The sequence below is a fragment of the Crocuta crocuta genome, unplaced genomic scaffold (assembly GCF_008692635.1).
Source record: "Crocuta crocuta isolate KB4526 unplaced genomic scaffold, BGI_CrCroc_1.0 scaffold330, whole genome shotgun sequence".
Lineage (NCBI taxonomy): Eukaryota > Metazoa > Chordata > Mammalia > Carnivora > Hyaenidae > Crocuta > Crocuta crocuta.
In genome coordinates, this window is record NW_027530521.1 from 3,568,008 (window position 1) to 3,576,332 (window position 8,325).

The window sequence follows — 8,325 nt, forward strand, 5'->3', positions numbered from 1 at the left end:
GGGGGCGTCGCAGGTGCCGAGCCCGCCGGGAGCCCGGCGCGGTCGGCGAAGCGCGCCCGGGATGCGGTGGAACAGGGCGGGGGGCCACACGGGTGCCGGGCCCCGGACGCCCGGGGAGTCATCGGAGCCCCAGCTCGTCCCCCCCAAACCCACGCACCCCACAAGCGCGGCTCGTCGCGGAGAGACAGGCCGGCTCACGCTCCAGGCGTTTCTTCCGTGGCTAACCTGGGGGGCGGCTGGCCTCGTTCGGAACAATGGTTCAGGACCGACCCGCAGGAAGGCAGGGAGCCGCAGAGCCCGAGGCAGCGAGGTGCTGGGGGGAGAACGAAGGTTCTGGGTCCTGATTTGGGCCAACGGGGAACCCGAGGCCTAAATGACCTCCAGGCCCCCTTGAGCTCACAGGCAGGCCATAGGCCTGGGCCCCCATTGCTCAGCAACGGTGGTGGAGGAACCGGAGGCCTGAGACCAGAGCAGCTCAGGAGCCTATCGGCCTTCTCTCCCACCGAATCGGGATTGATGAGCCCCAGGCCAGCAGAGAGAACCCCAGAGGGGAGGGAAGAATCTTCTCTGGGCTAGGAGCCCTGGGTACACACTCTATCTGAGACCTTGGCCTTCAGGCAGGGCCCTGGAGATGAGCTAGTGGGGACAGAGCAATGCCTTTGGCTGCACTGGCCCAGGCTGGATGAAGAGACATAGGACATGGTGGAGGCCTCCGTGCCTTAGGAAAACAGCACGAACACACTTTCTTACATTCAAACTAGCTTTCCCAAAGGCCCCGAACTGGCTCTGTAGGTGGTTGCTGACCCATTTTTACACAGTCATACACTTGAGCACACGCACACACACAACCTCTTCTTCATGAGCCAACATGGTCACACACCAAATACGCTCACTCGTGTGGCCTCGCACATAGTCACACATTCCCAAACCCAAGGACAGGACCGAGAGCAGATTTAGAAAGACCCGGTGGCCTTTCCCCACTTCCTCCACCTTCCCTCTGCACCATCCTGTTGGAATGAGATCAGGCACTCAGATCACAGACACCCACACAGGTGCTCCTTCCACACTCAGGCAGGCAGGGGCTGTCAGCCCTTGTCAGCAGGCACCCGCTGGCCAGGGCCTCGCCCTGGCTCAGGCTCCCTCCTCCTGGCCTCACCCAGGCTCCTCCGGGTCCCGTCTTAGGGGACTATCAGGTGAGAGCAAGTCACAGCCTGGGGAAACCATGGAGGTCCATTGTGCAAAGCCAGGGACCTGATGTGTTTTCTCTCCCACTGCCCTGGATTCCCCAAGGAGGAAGAGACGTTACATAAGAAGAGGTCCCAAGCTGCCTCCAACCTCTTGTTTGGAAGATGCCTTCAGGTGCAGGGGGAGGGGGGAAAGGGCTGGCCCCTTCTGGACACCCTCTCAGAGCCCTGCTGAGCGCCCCACACCAGCCTGGCCCTTCCTCTACTTGCCTTACCTAGTAGAGCAAGTTACTCCTCTAAAGCCCTTTCCTCATCTGCATGGTGGGGAGAGAGTGTTGGTAACTGACATCACTGGATGGTGAGTGCCCCCCCCCCACGGGAGAGAGCGAGAATGTGGTGTACCCTCCTCCAGGTACTTAGTCAGCTGTTGGGAACCCGTGAGCCCCCACATCTTTGCCCCTGCTCTGGGCAAAGCCACAAGCTGCAGATGGGGACGGAAGGCAGCCCCAAATCAGCTGTAGGGCCCCGCATGCCCCTGCTGCCTGAGACAGAGGCACTGCTCAGGGCAAAGCCACAAACAGCACACAGCTCTGTGTAGTCTTTCCTGGCCGGGAAGAGATTTCTGGCCCTTGTAAAAATGAGATTAGGCACATGGAGTCTAAGATGAGAAACCGAGACACCAAGAGGTGAGGCTCTGCCCTTTACACAGGCAGCTGGGAGGAGGGCATCTGGAGTCAGCTCTGTGGGCGGCCAGCAAGCAGAGAAACTGAGGCACACGCCGATGGCAGTTCTCTCCCACGCTTGAAGAGTGTGGACTCAAAAGGGGGTAAATGAGATTCTACGAAAAATCCTGGGGGTGTTCCCAGGAGCTCAAGGCCTCCAGAGCTAAGCTCTACCAGGGCTGCTGTCTGGCTGACCGAGGGTAGCTTGGACTTTGCGACCTTCCTTCCCGGCTCTTTTGGTCCCTCGGCTGGAAGCGGGGTCTCGATCGGTGTAACTGCAACTAGAGGAAGGCGAGGCTCGGGAGACCTCCTCCGGGACCTCAGCCCTGAGAACCACTCCTCGCGTCCAAGCGCTCCGGCCTAGGAGCTGCGCCGGGGCCACGGGGAGAGAGCGCGCTGCAGCCGGGAAGCCGCCTCCAGTCCCCGGCCACCGGTCTTCTCTGAGCTGTGGAAAGTGGAGGTGAGAATCCTCCCAAGCTGCAGGCCCTTGATGAACAAGATGATTTCGCAGTCCCCTCCGGGTGCAGGGGATAATTTCGATTTTACGAACGCGCCTGCTGCGATCACGACCTCGCCGGGCTCCGGGTGCGCACTTCGGCCTTCGAAGTCCTTGCTGGTCCCTGGCCCGTCCTTGGCCCCGTGCGACCCAGCAGACACTCCAGGTTGGAGACCAACGTTTCTCTGCGGCACAAAGAGCTTCCTCGTCTCCCCAGTGAGGGCCCCGGCGCCTTGCCCCCGAAACCCCCCGGCCGCCTCCCAGAGCCGCGGCCTCCGCCATGCGCCCCAGGACGCTTCAGGGAGCAGCCCTGCTCCCTCCCTCTCTTTCGCTTTCGATTCGGTGCACGCAGGTTTGCGTTGCTAGCCGCTACCTTGNAAGCCAGGCCGGAGACCCCTGGGGTGCCGCCGAAGGGCTGCTCCAGATTTGTCGAATTAGACGCAGTGTTTGAATGCTAAGGATATTTCTTTCCCTGTGCCGACACAATCCATACACCACCAAATGTGTAACCTCCGCCCGGATCATATTCGAAGTTAGTCAAAGGACCGCGTGTGGTTTTGTATAAGAGAAGCCCAAAATAAAACAGCGAGAAATGGACACTGGAGAAGAAGCAGTTAAGAGGCGGTGGGTGATTGTAGCATGATGGAGAAAAAAACAGCAGCTCGTGAGNATGTAGAGAAGGAAAATGCTTTTAATGTTTTACGTGGTTAATTTCTGTAGCCACCAGCGGCTTGAACAGTCTGCCTAAACTCATATGAGCTTAAATAGAAAAACAGAAGACCTAGATTAAGGGTTTAGTATTTTAAAATCAATTAATTTGCACAGTTTTCTTTATTATAATTTATATACAGTGTAGTAGTACACAGCTAAGCGGAAAGTTTGAAGAGTCGTTCCGTGTGTGTACGCCTGTATAACTACCGTCTAGATCAAGATACAGATGTGTATGAACACGAAAATTTGGGGGGAATTTTTTTGTGTGAGTTGTTTTAAGAAAATTTCAGAAGAGACTTCGAGAGCTGGGGAGCTCCCCCCACCCCCCACTGGCGACTGTTGTGTTTCTTGAGTAGGGTGACCTTGGACACCCGGGCATTTGTACCACCCGGACTGGAAAACGACTTCCCGGCTGCACCAGAAACCTCAATGCGGTGGCGGCGGGGCTCTCCCAGAGTCTCCTAAGCCCCCGCCACAGGGGCTGCAAAACGGAGCTGGGGTAGGGAAACAAGTTAAAATACCATTGGTTAAATTTCTCCGAAGTCCCTAAGGACTTTGTTTTGGCGAGCAGCTGGGCACACTTTTCCCCCCCCCCCGGACACCTTTAGGTCGGTCTCGGCGCTTTTCTCCTGCACCTCTGCTCGTGGCTTTGTTTTGATGGCAAATGGAAATATGAAGCAGAACATGGAAATAGGGAGGCCGGTGCAGTTATGCGGGTGAGGTCTCCGCTCCTCTGGGTTCAGGCTTCTCCACTGGCCCTTGGACCAGGGTGCTTGAAGCTGCATGTGGGGAAACCTGCCTGGAGCACCGGAGGCTCCCAGGGCATGGGTGTCGGAATCGGAATCGGGAAGCCGGACTTGGTGATGCACACGTTTTGGGGAGAAGGGAAGACAGGCTGCGACCCAGTACTTGGCTAGAGAGGGCTCCCCATACCCAAAGCCTCCTGCCACGACCCCTCCTCCCCAACCCTCCCCATCTAGACCCAGGCACTGTTTTGGGTGGGGCAGTGAGAGCCCGGTATGCGCCTGCCAGGCGCCATCTGGCCACGTGCTTCTGAATGTACGGGGTTCCCCGGTCTTCGGTCTTCGCTAAAGTGACAAAGCGGGTCATCAGATTAGGAAACCAAGACAGCCATGTGCTGGTACTGCTCCGTGAATTCATAGTTTAAGACCCAGGGTTGCCCATGCTCAGGGGCGCTGGGCACCACTCGGCTTCCACTGGTCTAGATTAGACACAAGAGACCTTTCTTCCAAACAGTTCCCTTTTGCAGAAGGAAGAGGCATCACTCTCCAGCCAGCAATCCGTCCCAGCCCCAGGCTGCTGCTTCTCCGGGATCAGAGTTATTTGTGGCCCCCAGGAACCTCTCCCCGCCAGGTGCAGCCCCCCTCCTTCTGCTGTGGTCTACAAATGTGCTAATGGGCCACACCCCCACCTCCTTGCAAGATTCTCCTTACTCACCCCATACAGGGGGGTCAAGGTTACCTGGGTCGGCCAATGCTCCGTTGCCTGAGAGCCAGTTTCCCTATAAAGGCTGACTCAAAGTTTTCGTAGAAGCTTCCAGGGTGTCCAGAGAGGTGTTCTGGGGGCCCAGACACCAGCCCCTCCCACCCACCTCCCATGCCCAGCACATTATGTCCCTTAGCAAAGACCCTCTTCTCTACCCCCATCCCACCGGAAGGCACCACAGGCACCAAGGAGGAGAGGGAGGGGTAGAAAGGGAGTTGCGGCTAGGCTGGGGGGAGGTCCAGAGGAGCAAACGGCTGGGGACTTGCAAGGGTGGCGATTCAGGGCAGCGGGCAGTTTCAGGTTTTGGCTCCAGAGGCAGACAGGGTCACCATGGAGCTCCATTGCGCCCGCTGTGCCTTTTTGGAGAGGAGGGTTACTGGCGAATACTAGTTGTGTGTGTGTGTGTGTGTGTGTGTGTGTGTGTGTCTGAGAGAGAGAGAGAGAGAGAGGCGCCATCACCCACCAAGTACCTGTCTTTACCAGCCACTGCGCCGTGCTTCTGCTTGAGAACGCGGACTCAGCTCAGAGACGCTGGGCGCAGGCGCCGCTGCGTGTTCCAGAAAGAGGGAGAGTGGGTGCGCGCCTTACTGGATTCTTAAGCAGATTGCCTTAAAGCGGATTCTCCTTCCAAACTGGGGGCCGCGAGCGCGGAGTGTGGGCGTCAGCTCCAAGGCCCTTGCAGAGGGACTGCTGGAGACGGACGGGGGACCGGGGCAAAGCAGCTGGTTCTCTGCACACCCCATGGGCCCTCGCGGAGACTGGGGGTTTGTGGAGGTTTGGGCGGCGATGCTACGGCCCAGCGGGGTCTGCATGCTGGGCAGGGTGATGGTATATCAGGGCGGGTTTCCACTGCTGTGCTCTCTATGACCTGCGTGGCTTTGGGAAAACCCTTACCCCCCTCTCCTGGGTCTGAATTTTTGAAACGCAGGAGTTTGGAAAATCTCCAAAAGTCCTCTAGGAGATTCTGTGATGGTTCCAGTCTGGACGGACCACCTTCACCCCGTTTTCCTGCCCTCCTCCCTTACATTGTCCAGGAGAAATTGGATACAGTGGACAGAAAAGAGTCTCCCGGAAGCACACACAGGTCCTGAGGGTTCCCTGAAGGGAGCTAAGAGGCAGGGGACAACGTGGGCAGCAATTCCCAGGATAAGTGGGCTGGTGGTCCCGGAGGGCCCCGGTCAAATGCAGGTTCTAGACTCCCGGCTTGTGTTTAAATTTGGAGAGGAGCCAACTATGGAGTGTCTTGGTGCCCACGAGTGGCCAGGCTGAAGCTGAGGCTCTGGGGTTCCCAGCTCCTCCAGTCTGCTCATGTCCCCGGTCTCCACTTACCTCCCCGCCCCCCCCCCCCCCCCCCCNGACTTTCCCCTGGGAGAGAACAGAGGGCCTGCCTGCTGTCCTAGAGCTTAGATCCTTCCAGTGTAGATCTTTGGACATAATGTTTACTGGCTGGAAGGGTGAATGGAGAGCCGGGGTCTCCTTCCTCAAGCAGGGACGAGGCCGCCGGTAAGCATATCCCAGTCCCTTTGCCTGTGTGAGTGGAGGCCTGGGGGGTTTCATGAACCGGTGCACAGTGTGAACTCAGGCTGGCGTGTGAGCCCCCATATCGGTTGGGTCCGAGTCCTGCTGTCCAAATGTGTTCCAGGAGGTGGCCATGTGGACTAATTTGTGTGCACGTACCTCCTCCCGCCCTTGCACCTGTTGTTCCCCATGCAGGGGGGCTGCATGCGTGGTAGGGGGGCCCCTGGGCCAGGCAGGGACACCCCTTGGGGCCTCCTGTGGCAGGCTTAGCCTCTGCCGCCAGGGTCGTTTGCTGGGAGACGGTAACTAAGTGCCTCTGACCTTCCCAGCCACCATTCTCAGCTTCCCAGGAAGGCTGACTCACTGAGTGGCAGGAGAGTCCCCATGTGGTCAGTAGACACAGAGCCCTAGGGTCTTCCTGAGGCCCTGGCAAGGTCCACCACAAAGACACCCCCTCCAACCCTTGAGTATACCCTCTGCCCCGTGTGGCTCGCTGTGGAAGAGAAACCATCATGGGGGCCACCCTAATGCATGTTGCTGATCCCATTTAGCGGATGAGCAAAGGGAGACCCAGGGAGAAACGGAGCCGTGTAGCCAGGTTAGTGGGGAGGCGGAATGCACAGCTGTGTTTTCTCCCTCCCACTGCTGGCTGCGCTGCCAGGGATGGGGGGCAGGGGCTGGGGGAGTGTCTGCGGGGCTCAGCCACCCTCTTCCTCTGCTGTAACTCCTCCAGGAAGTCACATGCTCTCTGTGTGCAGCAAATAGGGCAGGTGCTTGCGGTCCCACTCTCCTGAGAAATGAGGTGGCCTCCATCCTGAGAGCCTGGGGATTCAAGGCAACAGAAGAGCATTGGCGGAGGTCCCTCTGGGACTGCAGGGACCCATCCCGAGCCGCCTGTGTCCTGCCTGACACTCCTGATCTCCGTAAGGTTCCCTAAGCCAAGCTTTCTTCCCTAAGTGGTGGAAACCGTGTGGATTAGGGGGTTAGCTGAGGCCATATGACCAGCTTCCTCCTCTCTGGGATAGTCCCTTGCCTGGCCGAGGCACTGGCCGCGTCCCGGAGCTCTGATACTCCCCCTCCAGCCACAGTGGGTCATGGTGTTGGGGTGGGCATCCCACTCGGTGTTGGAAGAGACACCCAATGTCTGCTGGCCCAAATGTCCTCTCTCACAGACGAGGGGACTAAGATGCTGATTCTACTTACTGGTTGCTCACCGAACTTCGCCTGTCGCCATGCCAGGCCTTGGGGGGCAGGGAGGTTCTGGGAAGCGCTGGGCACAGCGCCCCCCTCAGGTCTGGAGTGGGAGAAAGATCAATAACTTGGCGATTCTCCTTCACTGGGGCTGGTGGTGGGATGGGGAAGCCCCACCTCAGGCTGTGGCATGTGCCTGGCAGGAAGGGCTGTCCACGGGGTTTGTGGCTCCTTAGAAGCCCCCAAACCCCCTTCCCAGGTGGGCCTAACGTCGCCCAGTAAGAGGAGGTCTCAGAGAAGTTGGGGGAAGTAGGAAGTTGCCACAGATTCGCTGGATCTTCTCTGGTAGCTGAAAAGCCTGAGGCTCCTTCTTCCCTTCCTCCTTCTCTCCCTCCAGGTCTCCGGAGAACAAGAGACCTGGGTTCAAGGGGCGCCTGGGTGGCTTAGTTGGTTAAGCGTCCGACTTTCACTTGGGTCATGATCTCACGGTTCGTGGGTTCGAGCCCCGCGTCGGGCTCTGTGCTGACTGCCAGCTCAGAGCCTGGAGCCTGTTTCAGTCTGTGACTCCCTCTCTCTCTGACCCTCCCCTGCTCACGCTGTCTCTCTCTCCTAGAAATAAATAAAACATTAAAAATAAAAATAAAAATAAAAAATAAAAAAGAGACCTGGGTTCAAGTCTTGGCTTTGCCATGGAAATGTGCCTTTGGAACAGTCCCTTTATCTCCATGGTGCTACTCAATCCTCAATCTTCTCACTTGTAAAACGGAGGCTGTTTGGGCTTAGTCTGCCTATGAGGGAGGAAAGTGTGAGGGCGGTGAGGGTGCCTGCAGCTACATCCTGTATGGTCAAGTTCTCTGCCTAGGACCAAGAGCCCCGCCCCTCACCTTGTCCAGCCTCGAGGGCACTAGGGTGTTGCAAATGGTGGTGGGGAGGTGGAGGGCGTCTCTGATCAGGTTTCAGAGTGGGAATGGAGATTTTTGAGGTTCTCCCAGATGTG

General features: G+C 58.0%; 1 protein-coding gene across 1 annotated transcript in view; it reads left to right on the forward strand.

Moving 5' to 3' along the window:
* ALX4 (ALX homeobox 4) overlaps window positions 1-8,325 on the forward strand; it is a 40,417-nt gene that overhangs the window by 740 nt on the left and 31,352 nt on the right. The gene's annotated exons all lie outside the window — the stretch shown is intronic.